This window comes from Equus asinus, chromosome 10 (genome assembly GCF_041296235.1).
Source record: "Equus asinus isolate D_3611 breed Donkey chromosome 10, EquAss-T2T_v2, whole genome shotgun sequence".
In the NCBI taxonomy this organism is placed as follows: domain Eukaryota; kingdom Metazoa; phylum Chordata; class Mammalia; order Perissodactyla; family Equidae; genus Equus; species Equus asinus.
In genome coordinates this window covers 50763508-50781518 of record NC_091799.1, presented here as the reverse complement: position 1 = coordinate 50781518, position 18011 = coordinate 50763508, and positions in this window count along the sequence as shown.

The following is an 18011-nucleotide window of genomic DNA, read 5'->3' as shown; positions in this document are numbered from 1 at the left end:
GGTCTACCTTCTGAATGCATTTCAAAGCAACTCCAGAGCGGCAATATGAAAAGCAGACTCCAACAGAAGCTGAGAAATAGTAGACTGGATCTCAGAAAATCTCATATGCAGAGAGTAAGCATGATGTGTGCCTACTCAACCTGTACTTCATGCTATCATTCTGCCTATAAAGACATCAAAAGTATGATAAATTCTTTGTGTTTTTTTTCTGAACGTGAGCATAATCTCTGAGTCCTTCTCAACACAACTCCCACCTAAAAAAATTGTCTGGAGTTGTATTAAGTGTTGAAAATTAATTACCTATATAAGTTTATTCAAAATAAAATAAAAACTAGACAGTCATTAGCATCAAGACCTATTTAATCTGGCAAATTAAATACAGTAGACCTTTCCAACAGTAATTCATTTTTCCTTGAATAACTGTTACACCCTTCTCCTTCTGTTTACTCAATTTGGCTATATAAATTCTAAACACATCATCAACATAATGGAAGAAATAGATGTATAAGTGTTTGGTAGTGGCAAAAAACTTGGGTAACAATTTTATATGGCTCAATAAAGTTATTTGAAATGTTCATATTATTTTGAACTCATAATCATTATTAAAATGTTTCATTTATGTGCATTATTTGATAAGGAATCAAATAACCATTGCATAAAAACAGATAAAATATATAAGAAACTGTTTTAGATACTGGATGTCTGATGAGGGAATGCTTTTCTCTTTTATTGAGTTCTGTTTCTCTGGGTATTTACAAATTGATCATTTACTACACATCTAGCAATTATACAATTTCTAATTTTCTTTGAAATTAGGAAATTATTTTTATTAATCTTAAACTGAATCAATGACGGGTAATGCCTCTTTATAGAGAATTTTATTTTATTTCTGTCCTTCTTTGTCCAAAGATGATCACATTTTGTGGTAGAAGTGACATAACTCACTTCGCTTTTACTTTGAGGAAATCAAGGCCCAGAAGGCTTAAGTGACCTGGCCAACATTGTAAAGCAATTGTTCACGGAATTAAAGCAATTGTTCTAGACCCCAGACACATCAGAAGCATCTTCTCCACTAAACGCTGGCACACAACCATATTTTTTTCATTTTCAAGTTGTGACATTTCAGATTCTTTATGGTAGATTCTGCTGCTTCTATGTAGAACATGGCTTATATGAGTAGTCTTCAGATTTTCTGGTAAGGTGTCTCTCAATTAGTTTTGAAAAGGTATACATCCCTAAAATTTAATTTTACATATAAATATGTCATCATAAACTTAAATAGCAGCAAAAAGTGTAATTTCTGTTGCATAGCATATTCATTTAAAATACATAAATAGCAACATCTGAAACAGTCATATTTGTGTCTTCTCTTTTCCTGGACTCATATTCAATTCTACTCTCCAAATGAACATTATAATTTTATTAGTGAGATTCTTACTTTTTATTTCTTGTGATCATAATGCTTTTGACAATTCCAAAAGCTTTTCTTTGTGGATTAAGTTAAACTTTTAATGATACAATAATAATTACACCACTAATTACAAATATAATTGCCTTGCAAATTTGTATAACATATAATTATTCAGAATCTACAAAATGATTTTGGGAATACTTATTTTTATGAAAAATATTATGAATATGTGTTTGAACTTTTTATTCCAATTAATTAATGTATCTATGGAAAGACATCACTTAGTGTTAGAAAGCACAAGGTTGAAGCATCATTTCTATTTCTGCTTTTTAATAGGTGAAATACTGAGACTACTTGGTCATATTAAAGGTAAATGGGGATAGAAACTTTGTCAGGAATTGTCCTGTAATGATCATGTCACTGAACTCTTTCAACTCTGTCCAAGTTATACGTCAATGTCTCACAATGATCTCTCATCAAAATTTTTTTAAATAATGAATTAAACAAAATTAGGTTGCTTTCCAATATTGTTTTAGGCCAAAATTTTGAAACTATGTCTTTCACAAAGATCTGTTGCCCAGTGTGGTGGATTGCAAACATGGTCCAAATTCTCCAGTCTTCCCCATATCTATGCCCATTTGCAACTTTTCTGATCAAATGATGAAATCAATTTCTCCACTCCTAGAGTGTAGGCTGCTTCTGTGACGAACTTCGGCTAACAGAAGGTAGCTGAAGTGACACTGTGCCAGGTTCAAACCTCTGAAAAGCCTTGTGCCCTTTTCACAATCTTTTGGAATTTTCATAGTCTCTTAGAAAAGCTGTTATATGAACAAGCACAGACTACCATATTGGATAATGAGAAATATAATCCACACCACATCACATGAGAGGGCATCTACCTAATGACCAGACTTGAGTGTGAAGTCTTTTAGGTCATCTAACCTGCCAAGCTGATAACATACACATATCTAGCCAAGTCAGGCTGAGCCATGTCAGGGTCAGAGCATCAGAAGTAACTTACTGACTCATGCCATCCATAGTGACCAGTGCAATAAGGAGATGTTGTTTCCAACCAATAGGTTTTGGAGTGGTTTGTTATACAATTATTAGAACCACTCGCTTTCTTAATTTCTGAGAAGATTACCACAAATACCTTCCAAGTCTTATCATATAACGATTAAACATATCTGTTATTCTTCTACTTAGAGGCACCTTGATTAAAACAATGAAATTAAAAAGTTTAGGAAATTTAATGTACTATTGATTTTATTGAACCTTGCTAATGCAATATTTTACTAAAATTGTACTCTTGTATGTGTTTTAAATGTATTTCATCAAAAACTTAAAGCTTCATATTTACATCATTAAATTTATGTATAATGACCATGAAATCAATTTCAATAAAATGTTTATATTTAAATCAATGTTTCAAAACACCTGCTATGTCTTTAAGTCTAAGACACAAAGAAAGGCACAGCAGCTTTCCTGTAAGTGGGATGCTCAGATGATATAAAACATCACTACCAAGGATGCTCTTTATAGACGCTCTTTTAGTTTTTCTGTCATGAGACTGTCTCCTTCAGGAGGATGCATTTTGTGACAATAGTTTCAGCAAGTGCTAAGAACAGATGTTAAACAGATATTAAAGAATAAATGGTAAAAAATGTTATCAATCTACTGTGTGTCTGATTTCAAAGCATCATTGAATTGGCTAAAACACATGCCTAATGCCATTATTTTCCATTAAAATAAATATGTATCATATGCCAGAGAGAAACAAGAAGTCATAACATGGGTTTCAAGTGTCTTGACTAAAGAAAACTTCAGGCTTCATGGAAAACAATATTTCAAATTGTTCTTATGTTTTAGGTATTGGAAGTTTGCTTTTGTTTTCCTAATCTGAGTAATTCATATAGTAATATGCAAATGGAAAGAGGAATCTTTGCTTTTGAAAAATTAGAGACAAGGAATTGTGAGAGTGCTAGGGGGAAAGGAGACCCATTAACACTCCTCAAACTCAGGAAATTATCAGATGGCTCAATTTTAGTAAAACACATTTAGGTTGTTGACAATTTGGAAACTGATTACCTGTAACTATTTACATCTGTGGAATTCTTGAAACATTTGGCATATCCAAGGACACAAACCACAGAGAATGCTTTGAACACTGTTGGTTTAGGGAGACATGGTATGGTCATAAAATGAGCAGACCTGGGAGAGATCCTTGAGGCCATTTCACTTAATGGCCTCCAGCTTTAAGTAGAGATTATGCCAACTCAGGATCCTTCAGGAGCTCTGCTCTTTCTCACACAGTTGTATGGGTGCAACAAACCAAAAGAAGCATATGGTCTCACTCTATTAGTGATTCTGTGTATGACTTTGGGCAAGTTACATCTGTGTTTGCTTCTGGAACCTCATTTGTGAAGGTGCATAACTGTACTGATCTCATTTATTTTTATAAAGACGAAATGCATTAATACTTGTATTCAGAACAGTACCTAGCACATAGGAAGTGTTCAGTAAATGTGAGCAATTATTATCACTCTCAGTAAAGTAACTTCATTATTCCAATCTGTTTCTGGTATTTGGTGGAGCTCTGGTGTGACTTCAGACTCTTTGCCTTCCAGGAAGGAGGTTCTGAGTACAAGAGAAGCAAAATTGAAAAGACTTATTTGTATATTTCATGATGGCCATGCCATCCCTGGCTCATGGTGCAGTGATTGGATGCAGCGTCCAATGCTTTGCAATTCTTCATGAACCCTAGAAGGGATCATGTTGACTTTTAATAATATATTCCAAGGTGGGATAGTTTTTCTCCCTGTTTATATCTCACAGAAGCTATTAATTGTTTGAGTCCCAAGATGGTATTGTTTTCTGATATCTTGTTGATCTCCCACAGAGATCAATGATTATTTTTGGAAGCTTAAGGAACATGGGCCCCTGGGATACTCCCACACAAGAACATAAAGCCTACATCATTTCCCATCATGGCATCTTCAGAAACAGGGAGAGCAATGTCTAACACAAAGGTTGGTTGGTTGGACTACACTCTCTTTTCTTTGGAATGGACATAAATGATATTTTCTGGGATATGGAGGCTTGTTCTTTTTTTTTTTTCTTATGGCTTATGGCAGTAACTTATTATAGCCTTGTGTAAGAGAAGGATGAACTGTAAAACAGGACAGTAGTATTAGGCATATTGTTAATCTGTATTTAGCCTTCTTTTAATTAGAAAGTGTTTTAAGAAATGCCGTGTTTTGAGCACTCCTTTATGAAAATATTTTGCCTTTGTGTACTGAGAAACAATTTCAATGGGAAGTGGGGACAACTTTATCTGCAGGACCAAATATCTTGTAACAGCTGTTAGTGTAAGAGGGAATAGAGTATAAACAAATTGGAAAGAATACTTGATTTCTCTCTTCTTCCCTCTTCTTCCTCTCTCACACTAACTCCATCCATGGAACCTGGTAAATACTGCATGGAGATTCTCCTGACAGTCATTCCTATGATAAGAATGGCAATAATGAGCCCTCAAGACTGCTCACAGGGGAATACAGACATGTTAATCACACATGAAGCAGAAAGAGGAGGAATTATTTTGGCTTTATGAAAAACACTTTGAAATATCTCTCCATAGAAGGTTTCCAAACCTTAGTACTATTGACATTTTGGGCCAGATAATATTTTGCTGTTTGCATGTGGTGTTGGTATAAGTAGGTGTGTGTGGGAAGACTGTTATATGCCTCATAGAACGTTTATCAGCTTTCCTCGTCTCTGCTTACCTGATGTCAGTAGCATCTTTTCCTTTTGTGACAACCAAAAATGTCTCCAAATATTGCCAAACGTCCCATGGGGATCAAAATAACTCCTGGTTAAGAACTACTGCTCTATAAGTAGTCAACAATGTAATTTTTCATCTTTAGACTTGAAAACGGGAAAAAGTTTTCAAAATTATGTATTACTTTGAACTCAGAAAAAGACAAATAACTCACTTTTACAAGCTATTGAAGAGAGAAAACCATATCATCAGAATAATTATTTGGGGGGCCGGCCCATGGCCGAGTGGTTAAGTTCACGCACTCCACTGCAGCAGCCCGGGGTTTCGCTGGTTCAGATCCTGGGTGCGGACATGGCACCACTCATCAGGTCACATTGAGGTGGCATCCCACATGCCACAACTAGAAGGACCCACAACTAAGATGTGCAACTATGTACCGGGGAGATTTGTGGAGATAAAGCAGGGAAAAAAAAATAAAGATTGGCAACAGTTGTTATCTCAGGTGCCAATCTTTAAAAAAAAAAGAAGAATTACTTGTTTTCAAACTGGGATTTCTTAGTGCACATATCCTTCACCTCTTTGAAATCATCTGAAGAATGAATAAATACCTGGCTGTGCTGCGATTTAGCCCAGACTCTCTTCCTCCAGGAATAACAAACCAGCGCCTCTATAGTCTTGTGCATATCTACCAAGGGTCAGAAGGAAAAGAATAAACAAGAGTGTTCTCATCCTCTGTTGGCGTTTTCTATAGGTCAAAGTATTTGAATATATCAGTGCCTTATTTTTAAAAAATCACACAGTCCCTTCTTACTCTACTTCATAACACGTTTGTGAGAATTCAAGCAAGTTTCTAAATTACTTTTTCTAAAAAAGTTATTGAATAAAGTACTTATGTTTCATGGATGTTGTGAGGATTAAATATACAATTCAACTTCTGTAAACATGTGTAATATTCTGTCTGTGCAATGTGGCTTACTATTTTTTAACTTGCCATTGTATAATAGTCATTTTGCAGGTCATTAAAAGTTCTTCAAAAACATCATTAACTATATGATTTAACTCATACTTGGAAGAGAAACAAACACATAGATACAGAGAACAGATTGGCAGTTACCAGAGGGGAAGGGGGTGTGGGGAGGGTGAAAGGGGTAAAAGGTCATGTATGTACAGTGATGGATGTCAACTGGAATTTTGGTGGTGAACACAAAGTAGTATATATAGAAGTCAAAATATAATGTATACCTAAAACTTATATAATGTTAAAAAACAATGTGAAAAAAATACATCATTTTAATGGCTGCATAGTTTTCCGTAATATATATGTACCATAACTTTGACAATTTTCCTCCTGTGTAGCACTTTATTTCTAAGTTTTACTATCATAAATAATGATTCAGTGCAGCAGGAAGCATTCGTATTAATAATTTCACATTCACATCATTGATTAATTCATCAAATAGATTTAAAGCAGTAAATTCATTTTTCAAATAGGTGATTGTACGGTTTCAGCATCATGGCTACAGGAAGTTTGAGTCTAAGTATCAATTCTATGAACAATAGTTGACATTAAATTGCATAATTAACAAAATCACTGTTAATTTTATAGAAAAAATACCAATACAGAGTGTAAAAGCCACTTTCTCCATCTGTAATTTACTAATAAAAAATGAACACTGTGGGCTAACAAGATTGAATAAGCATACTTTTCATTTTTTCAGTGGAAAAGAGAGAAAAGTACTATGTATTTTTTAAAAAATTATTTCCTGGGATCTCACTATCTCCAGTATTAATTAAAGAAATGGCCAAGAAAAAGGAATTTGAAATTCATAAAACAATATGCCTAATTAAATTATATTTGATGTCTATCTAATGATTCAGTTCCGCACTCTAAATTGTATGTGAGTAGTTTAAGGGATCATATAGGCTATATGGATATCAATGCTTTTATATGATCTGCGAATTAAACTGTGAACTCTATGCATTTGTATGCTACAATTTCTGAACTTTTCCTAATCTTTACTAAAATGTCTTATTTTCTTGCTGAAAAAAATTAACTATTCTAATTATTCTCATGTCTTCCTTAGGAGACAGACAAAACTTAATTTGAGATTAAGAATAACTATTAATATTTTCTGCAAACCCAATAAAGTAGGGACATGGGAAAGGAGAACTGTACTGCTGTGACAGAAGTCATTCTCTTTGGATTAGCAGATGCCCCAGACTTGAGGTCTTCCTCTTCTTGGTGTTTCTTGCCTTCTAGGCAGTCATGGTTTTGGGCATTCTGGGCATGATTGCGCTGATTTGGGTCAGCTCTCAACTTCACAGCACCGTGTACTTTGTCCTCAGCCACTTGTCCTTTTGAATTTTTGTTACTCTGTGATCATCATGCCAAAGATGCTAGGTAATATATTAAATTAAGACAAAGCCATATTTATCCTGGGATGTTCTGTGCAATTCTACTTGGTTTGCACGTATGTGGCAACTGAGGTTTTCCTGCTGGCTATGATGACCTATTACCATTTTGTGGCTCACTGCTGTACATGGTCACCATGGGATCTCTGTGTGGAGCTGATGTATTGTTGCTACCTCTGTGGGACTGTGTTTTCTCTAATAGACTTATGTTTAGCTCTTGAGATCTCATTCTATAGACCAAATGTGATTAAATGAAGAAATGTCAGCATTGTGGCAGAGAGTTGATCCCTTTGTCTTTCCCCTCTAAGCTACATCTAAGCAGACATCCATTAACCAACAGAGTATTCCTTCCACAACACAGCAGGATACATCTGAAAGTGGATATACTGGACCCCTGGGAAGCAGTAGAACTAAGGGAGTGGACCTCCTCCCTCCCTGGTGGCAGTCATCCAGGACATGGATCCTCACACAGTGGTGGACATGACAGTGAGTGGAGGTGGGGATAGCCTGGCCCATGTGAAAATGCTTTCAGAGTGTTAACCTGGCCTCTGGAAGTGCCCCCCAAGCCAGAGTGGCCCTGCCTTTGCAAATTCTCCCCATCAAGTGGCAGCAGGTCAGCCCCTGCAATTATTCACCACCTAGACTACTCAAAGAACCCCACTTGTGTGAGTATGACCCACCGAATGCAGAGGCCTACCCACATGAGTGCAACCCATCCACCTGCCAAGCACAGTGGCCCAATGAACATGAGTGTGACCCACCAAGTGACTGAGGCCAGCCTGCACAAATGAAGAGCAGCTAACTAAGTAGGAGCCAATGGGGTGTAAACAGAAAACATAGCCTTTGCTTTCCCCAAGTGGTTGCAGGTGGAATGTGCAACCATATACTACCACACATATGCCAGCAGAGGATCAATTCATCAAACACCATGAAGTATTACAACAGCACTGCAGAACTGAAGGAAAATGAAAAGTCTCCAAAAACCAATCCTGAAGTCACAGAAGACTGCAATCTAAATGAAAGAGAATTAAAAATAGTTGTCATTACGAAACTCAATGAGCTACAAGCAAACACAGAAAGATAGTTCAATGTGCTCAGGAATAAAATTAATAAACAGGATTAATAAACATAAGGAATACTTCACCAAAGAGATTGAAGCCCTTAAAAACACTATGCAGACATTCTGGATATGAAGAACACAATTAATGAGATAAAAAATAATGTAATAATGTAGAAACCATAAAAGGAGGAGCCGACCTTATGGAATGCAGAATAAGTGATCTAGAAATAGAAATCTAGAAGTGCTTCAGGTGGAAGATGAAAGAAAACTAAGATTTATAAACAAGAAGAAATTCTTTGAGAAACGTCCGACTCAGTTAGGAAAACTAACATAGGATTATCGGTATGCCAGAGGAAGAAGAGAGGGAGAAAGCAGCAGAGAGATTGTTCAAGGAAATAATAGCTGAGAACTTCCCAAACCTGGGGAAGAAAGTGGACATGCAAGTACATGAAGTCAATAGAACTCCTAACTACATCAATGCAAAAAGACCTTCCCCAGGTCATATACTAAAACTGTCAAAAGTCAATGACAAAGAAAAAATATTAAGGGCAGAAAGGCAAAAGAAAATAATCTAGAAGGGAACCCCTACCAGGCTTTCACCTGATTCCACAGAGGAAACCTTAAGGGCTGGGAAAGAATGGGATGATATATTCAAAATAATGAAAAGACAAAAAGTACAACCAAAAATGCTCTATCCAACAAAATTACCCTTATGATACAATGGGGAAATAACAGCATTCACAGATGAACAATAGCTGAAGGAGTTCATCATCACTAGACTTGTCTCATAAGAAATGACAAAGGGATACCTCCTACCTGAAAGAAAAAGGCAAAGACTTACAAAGCTTTGAGCGAGGAGATAAATAGAAAGACAGAATCAGAAAATTGCAGCTCTCTATCAGAATAGGTTAGTAAAAATTATAACTACAAGATAAAAGAAAAGAGAGCACCAAAAATAACAATAAAAACTTTAATTTATTCACTCACTCACAATACAAAAGAAATAATAGTTCGAAGGGAAAGGGGAGACGGATGGAAAATGCTTAAGCTAATGGAGACAAGAGGCTATCAGAAAATGGACTATCTTAGCTACAAGATCTTTCATATAAAACACACAGCAACCATGAAATAAAAAACTGAACAGAGGAACAAGTCATAAATAAGAGAAAACCAGTACAGAAAACCACCAAAATCAAACAACAGCTAGAAATACAAGAGAAAAGAAGCATTGGAAATATAGAACACGTGGAAAATAAGAGATTAAATGGCATTGTTAAGTGCTCACGTATCAAAAAATCACTCTAAATGTAAATGGATTGAATTTGCCAATCAAAAGACCCAAAGTCATTGGGTGGATTAAAAACAAGACTCAAAAATATACTGCCTCCAAGAAACCCATCTCAGCTCTAAAGATACACATAGGCTCAGACTTAAGGGAATGGGAGGTGATATTCTAAGCAAATGGTAGGCCAAAAAAAGCATGTGTAGCTATTCTTATCTCAGACAAAGCAGACTTCAAGATAAAAAAGATAATGGGAGACAGAGTGGTCATGTAAAATGATAAGAGGAACATTCCACCAAGAGGGCATAACATATTAATATATATGCAACTAACACAGGAGCACCAAAGTATATAAAGCAATTATTAACAGAAACAAAAGGGGAAATTGACAGCAACACAACAATAGTAGGGAAACTCAGCAACCCACTTAGGACAATGGATACATCATCCAAACAGAAAGTCAATAAGGAAACACTGGACTTAAATGAAAACTAGACCAGATGGACTATATATATATATATATATATAGAAGATTCCCTCCAAAGGTAACAGAATATGCATTCTTCTCAAGTGCAAATGGAACATTCTCAAAGATAGACTATATATTGGGAAACAAGGCAAGCCTTAATATATTTAAGAAGATTGAATCTATATCAAGTATTTTTTCCAACCACAATGGTATGAAATTAGAAATGAACTATAAGAAAAAATCTGGGAAAGTCACAAATATGTGGAGAATAAACAACATACTACTAAACAACCCTTGGTTCAATAAAGAAGTCAAAGGAGAGAATAAAAAAATACCTGGAGACAAATGAAAATGAAAACATAGCATATAAACACAGGGAATGCAACAAAAGCAATACTAAGAGAGAAATTTATAGCATACAGATATACCTCAACAAACAAGAAAAATCTCAAATAAGTAACATTAAACTACACCTAAAATAACTAGAAAAATAGGAACAAACAAAAGCCCAAAGTCAGGGGAAAATAATAAAAATTAGAGCAGAAATAAATGAAAAAGAGACTAAAGAAACAACAGAAAGGATCAACGAAAATAAGAGTTAATTCTTCATGAAGGTAAACAAAATTGGCAAACTCTTAGCCAGACTCACTAAGAAAAAAGGATAGAACAAAAATAAAATTAGAATGAAATAGGAGATATTACAACAGATACCACAGAAGTACAAAGGATTATAAGAGAATACAACGAAAAACTATACACCAAAAAATTAGATAACCTAGAAGCAATGATTAAGTTATTAGAAACATACAATTTCTTAAAACTGAATCAAGAGGAAATAGAGAATATGAATAGAGCAATCAGAAGTAAAGTGATTGAATCAGTACTCAAAAACCTCCCAAAAAGCAAAAGTCCAGGACCAGATGGCTTCTCTGGAGAATCCTACCAAACATTCAAAGAAGGGTTTTTTATCTATCCTTCTCAAATTATTCCAAAACATTGAAGACATGATGCTTCCTAACTTATTCTACAAAGCTAACATTACCCTGATACCAAAACCAGGAAGCCCAGCACAAAGAAAAAATGTTACAGCCCAGTATTGCTGGTGATCATAGATTCAAACATCCTCAACAAAATACTGGTAAACTGAATACAGTAATACCTTAAAACAGATCACACACTATGATCAAGTGAGATTTAATCCAGGGAGAAAGGGATGGGTCCAAATCTGCAAATTGATCATTGTGATACACCACATTCATGAAATAAGGAACAAAAACAAATGATCATCTCAATACATGCAGAGAAAGAGTTTGGTAAGATCCAACATCCATTTGTGATAAAACCTCTCAATAAAATGGGTATGGAAGGAAAGTACCTCAAAATAATAAAGGCCATATATGACAAACCCTCAGCCAACATCAAACTTAATGGTGAAAAACTGACAGCCATCCCTCTGAGAACAGGAACAAGACAAGGGTGCCCACTCTAAGTTGGAGGTATCAGAATCTCTGAATTTGAAATATACTACAACCTATACTATTCAAAACAGGATGGTAGTGGCAGAGAAACAGACAAACAGATCCTTGCAACAGGATTCAAAGCCCGGAAATAAAACCACACATCTATGGACAGCTAATCTTTGACAAAGGAGCCAAGAATATACAATGGAGAAAGGAAAGTCCCTTCAATAAATGGTGTTGGAAAAACTAGACAACGACATGCAAAAGAATGAAAACAGACTATTATCTTATACCACACACAAAAATTAACTCAATATGGATTAAATATTTGAATATAAGACTTGAAACCATGAAAAAGATACAGGCAGTACGCTCTTTGACATCAGTCTTAATAGCATCTTTTTTAATACTATGTTTTCTCGGGCAAGGGAAACAAAAGAAAAAAGAAACAAATGAGACTACATCAGACTAAAAAGCTTCTGCAAGACAAAGGAACCCATGAGCAAAATGAAAAGACAACCCACCAACTGAGAGAAAATATTTGCAAATCCTATATCTGGAAAGGGGTTAATTTAAAAAATATATAAAGAACTGATACAACTCAAAAACAAACAACCTGATCAAAAAATGGGCAAAGGATACAAATCATATTTTTTCCAAAGGAAATATAAAGATGGCCAATGGACACATGTTAAGATGTGTCTTAGGCTAACAGAAAAGATGTTCAACATCACGAATCATTAGGGAAATTCAAATCAAAACTATGATGAGGTATCACCTTACACCTGTCAGAATGGCTGTAATTACCAAGACAACAAATAACAAATGTTGGAAAAGATGTGGAGGAAAGGGAGCCATCATACATTGCTGGTGGGAATGCAAACTGGTGCAGCTACTATGGAAAACATTATGGAGATTTCTCAAAAAATTAAAAATAGAAATACCATACAATCCCACTATCCCACTACTGGGTATTTATCCAAAGAACTTGAAATCAACAATTCAAAGAGGTTTATGAATCTCTGTGTTCATCACAGCATTATTCACAACAGCCAAGAGGTGGAAGCAACCCCAAGTGCCCATCAACGGGTGAATGGATAAATAGATGTGGTGTATATATATAAAGGAGTAGTACTCAGCCATAAAAGAGAAAAAATTGTGCCATTTGCAACACCATGGATGGACCTTGAGGGTATCATGTTAAGCAAAATTAGCCAGACAGAGAAAGACAAACACCATATGTTTTCACTCATATCTGGAAGATAAACACACACATGGATAAGGAGAACACATTAATGGTTACCAGAGGGAAAGGGGTGGGGCGAGGGTTAAATGGGTAAGGGGCCACATAAGTATGGCAACTTATAAAAACTAGAGTATTGGTGGTGAGCACGACATAATCTGTGCAGAAACTAATATATAATACTGTACGCCTGAAATTACATAATGTTATAAGCCAATATGACCTCAGTAAAATAATTAAATTAAAAAATGTGGTTAATGCCCTTTTTTCAATCTACCCTCTGTCTTATCTCTTGCTTGATCTGATATCACTATGAATAAACTGCTGCTATACATTGTGGCCACTTTCAATGAGAGTATATCCATCAAGATCATCATCACCTCCCACTTATTTATTCTCATCGCCATCCTGAAGACACACTCCATAGAGGGAAAGTGAAAAACCATGCCTCCCACCTCACGACCATCATTGTCTTCCCCAGAGAAACCCCTTTTATTTATTGCTAACCCAGTTCTGGCAACAGGATGCACACTGACAAAGTGGCCATGGCATTCCACAGTGTGGTGATTCCCCTGCTGAATCCTCTGATCATAGCCCAAGGAATGAAGGCAGCTCTCAGAAAAGCAGGGGCTCCAAAATATTTTCTCAGAGATCATTTTCTTAGCAGGACTCAGTGTCCCAAAGTGGAGGCTGGTGGAGGGATAAGTCAATGGCCTTCAGTGTTGGAGTGGAGATAACAGTCAAGAGGCAGATAGTTATGAGTGAGTCTTTTGATTCACTCATCTTTATGCCTCTTTCATTTACAAGGGTAGGATTGAGCATATTTCAAAATTTGCAGCCTACTTCTTTGAGTTTATTCAACCTACAATGATTCAAATGGCTATGGGTAATGGACTATTAAGACACTCACATTTAGTTTGCTGTAAAACCTTGACAAGCTTAATGAAGAACTGACGAAAATTACGTTTTATTTTAGTATCCATCACGGAAACTGATTCAATACAAAATTGAATTCCTGTTATTTTACAATGAAGAGCACAACTTTGTCATTTTATGCACAGGATTAGATTCCTGTGTGTGTATATATCCTGTTAGTTGTTTACTTCTTTCCTCCTTTATTATTTTTGTCGTTGTCATTGCAATGTCCAGTGTTTTTGGAACTTCACGTACTATCGTATCTGAACAATGGAGACATTAATAATAATTATTTCACAGAAATCTTAAGAAAATTAAATCACATGTCACAGGCAAAGATCTTAGAATAATCCCTGGCATATAATTATTTCTCTGTCTCCGCCTCTATCTCTAAGTCTGTGTGTCTCTCTCTGTGTCACTCTGTCTCTCTCTCATATATTTTCTTGTAGGTGTTATATGTATATACATTGCAATCACTTAATAACCATTGTTATGAGTGGCAGCTAATCTGACCTCCGTGTCTTTTTTCACTTTATGTTTCACTTCTTATCTCCATGCTTCTTTTACAATAGTATGGATCAAATGCTCAATGTGACTGATAAGTGGACTTCTAAACTCTGTTTATGTTCTTTGCTCTTGATCAAATGACCTTTTTCACCCTTCCTCTATGTTTCTAAACTACACTTCTTCATTCAATCCTGATTCACATGCACCATTCAGAAATTGGGAAGGGAATGAGACAGAGGCATAAATTCCTGAATTCCTTTGCATGAATTGTTCAATCATAGAGATTTAGATATAGCATTAAACTTTATTCCAATATTTTGTGTCTCTGGTCAAATAAAATTATATCTTCAAAGTACATAAAACAGCAAGAAAAAGTGTGTACAGGAACATTATCTCTATAAAAGTATATGTTTGGATTTAATAAGACTTCACAAAACATGTTAATACTAATTTTATCCAAATGATAACATTATTTCTGTGTCAATCTAAAAATTATGGGCAGAGGAGAAAAAGAAAAAAAACCAAGAGGAAGTCAATAAATGGAAGCATTTAATGTTCAATAATTTTAAATTCTTTTCTGTGATGTTTCTATTCAAGTATTTTATTCACATTTCCACTGGGTGTGAATGATTTTCAAAATAATGTACAAGACATTTCATATTTAAAAAAATTAACCTCTGAAGATAATATTTAAAAAATCTCATAATTTGGTAATGCCACTTAATTTTATGTATTAGGCATGCTTTTTTATATGTAGTCCACATTTTTTATGTACTTACATTAAATTTTTGACAACTTAAAGAATAAAGTGAGGTGAAAATAAATCTTGCTCCATTCTATATGTTATCTCAAATTTGTATGAATGTTTAACTTGAATTTTAGTATGTATTAAATTGATTGTTTTTAATTTACTTTGTACACTTTTGCTGAATGAATGAATGCTCACAAAGTAACTGTCCAACTCCCTTTCCCAAACAATATACTGAGGTTTACAACACCATTTATTGAGATTATTTTCCTTCTCTATTGGTATGTACTATATCCATTATCACATTTAAATTCTTTAATAAAAATTATGTTGTTTGAGTTGATCTTTCTGCCAGATCCTAGATAATATCCCACAATCTCAACTCCATCTTCTTTAATAAATAATAAAGGGTATATTATTTTATAATATCATTTAACATTTAAAATACAAAATTTTTGCTGCAAGATACACTGGTATTTTGAAAGACTGTAAAATATTCTACCATTCTCCTATTAGCCATTATCATGCTAATACATGGACAGGACGGTGTCAAGATGCTGTTATAGGTGGAATTTGAACTCACCTCTTCCCACCAATACAACAAATTTACAACTACTCTTGGAAAAATTGCCCCTGAGAGAGAGCTGAAAACTGGATAAAAAGAAGCCCCACAGAAAGCGACAATGCTGACTGAGGTTGAAGAGGCAGAAACATCTTTCTGGAGAGAAAAAAGCCAGCTTTGAGCCACGGGGAATTCATGGCTGGCTGGAGCAATCTTAAGGTGCAGAGCATCCCCTGGAGGAGGGGGATCTCAGCGGGGGAGCATTACCACAATAAGCACCTTTTGGGCTGCTTAGTATATAGCAGGCCATCCCCCTTTTTTTCCATTTTAATTTGATAAGGGTTTACTATTATGGATGATACTAAGATGAGCATTTTTGGGTGCCCCCTGGCACACATGTACATGCAGTTCTGCTGGATACATATGTAAGAGTAAGATTCTCTAGATGAAGGCAGGCTCTTTCCTGCTTGGGGTACCAATTCACATATCAGCATGGAATGAGAGCTCCCACACCTCTACATCTTCCATGTACTTTCTATGGTTAGTCTATTTAAACGGTCATTACTCTGATGTGTGTATCATGATCTCGTTTGTTTTAAAGTCATGGATCACATTTGGATTTTGCCAGTTACTAATGAGTTATTTTCTTCTATTTTCTGGCCACTGGGATTATCCTTTTTTTGTAAACTACTTGTTTAAGTTTCTTGCCAATTTTTCTCCTGATTTTTCTGTTTTTTATTTGGAGCATTTCTTTATAAAAGGTATAGTTAAACTCTTTGTGCTTAAAAATTTCACTTCTTTAAATGAATGACATTTAAATAAAGATCACTTCTAATGCAGTTTGATTTATTAATCTGTACACTATGGCTCATCATTAAAAGAATTCACCCACCAAGATCATGAAGATGATATACATTACCCTTTAAAATCTTTATTGTGTGGTGTCAGCCCTGTGGCTGAGTGGTTAAGTTCATGTGTTCTGCTTTGGTGGCCCAGGGTCTGCTGGTTTGGATCCTGGAAGTGGACCAACTTGAGGCTCATCAAGCCATCCTTTGGCAGCATCCCACATAGCAGAGCTAGAATGACCTACAACTAGGTTATACAACTATGTACTGGGGCTTTGGGGAGAAAAAAAAGAGGAAGATTGGCAACAGATGTTAGCTCAGGGCCAATCTTCCTCACCAAAAAGCATACTTTAAAAAAAAAGAACCAAGGTATACTTCAACCAATCAGCCAATCAATATGCAAATAGATGAAAATTTTTAAAAAACACTTTATGGTACTTCATTTCATATTTAGGTTTACAAAGTAACTGGACTTATTTTTTTGTGTGTATGTAAATGATATAAACGTCATATTCTCTTTTTTGTGAATTTACATGTAATTTACTTAGCACTATTTATTAAAAGACCATCTTTTCTCCACAGTTCTGTGGTGCCACCTTTTTCGTAAATCAAGTCCATTTATGCTGGATGAATTTTGGGTTAGCAGTTTTAGTATCAACTTACGTTTGCTTCTTTTATATAGAAATAACTTGATTTTTGCTTATTGGCTATTCAGAAAACATGTTAAATTCATTTATAAACTATTAATTTCATTGTAAATTCTGGAGTATTTTCTTTATACACATACGTTTATGTTATCTGGCAATCTTTTTTCCACAATTCTTGGTCTGTGCTTAATAATTTTCTTTTTCTTTGTTCTAATTTTTCCTACTTAATCATATGTAAAATTTTGTTCTCTAGGTGAAAGTCATATTGGTGAGATAAATTAGATGCACTTACTGTTAGCTGTGATCAGGAAATATCTTTTAATCTCCAATTACTCACACTAAATTAAATGCCACTCAAATATTGCAAATCCAACTTCATTCACATGATTATATTTGATTTGATTACATTATATTAAAACATCCTAATAATGTAATTTTTTAATTTTAACTATTTTTATCCACTATAATAAAATAAAACAGTCCACAAAACTGGACTGTTGTCTCTCTAATGCATCACTGTTACCACATCATATACAAATGCAAAGCCATTTTATACATTCCAGATTAGACTGGTCACCATCTGAATACCCCTGAGGAAGCAGAGTCAATGCCACATGAAACAGAATAATCACCCAGCTATGTCCTGCCTGAATTCCTGACCTATATATTAAG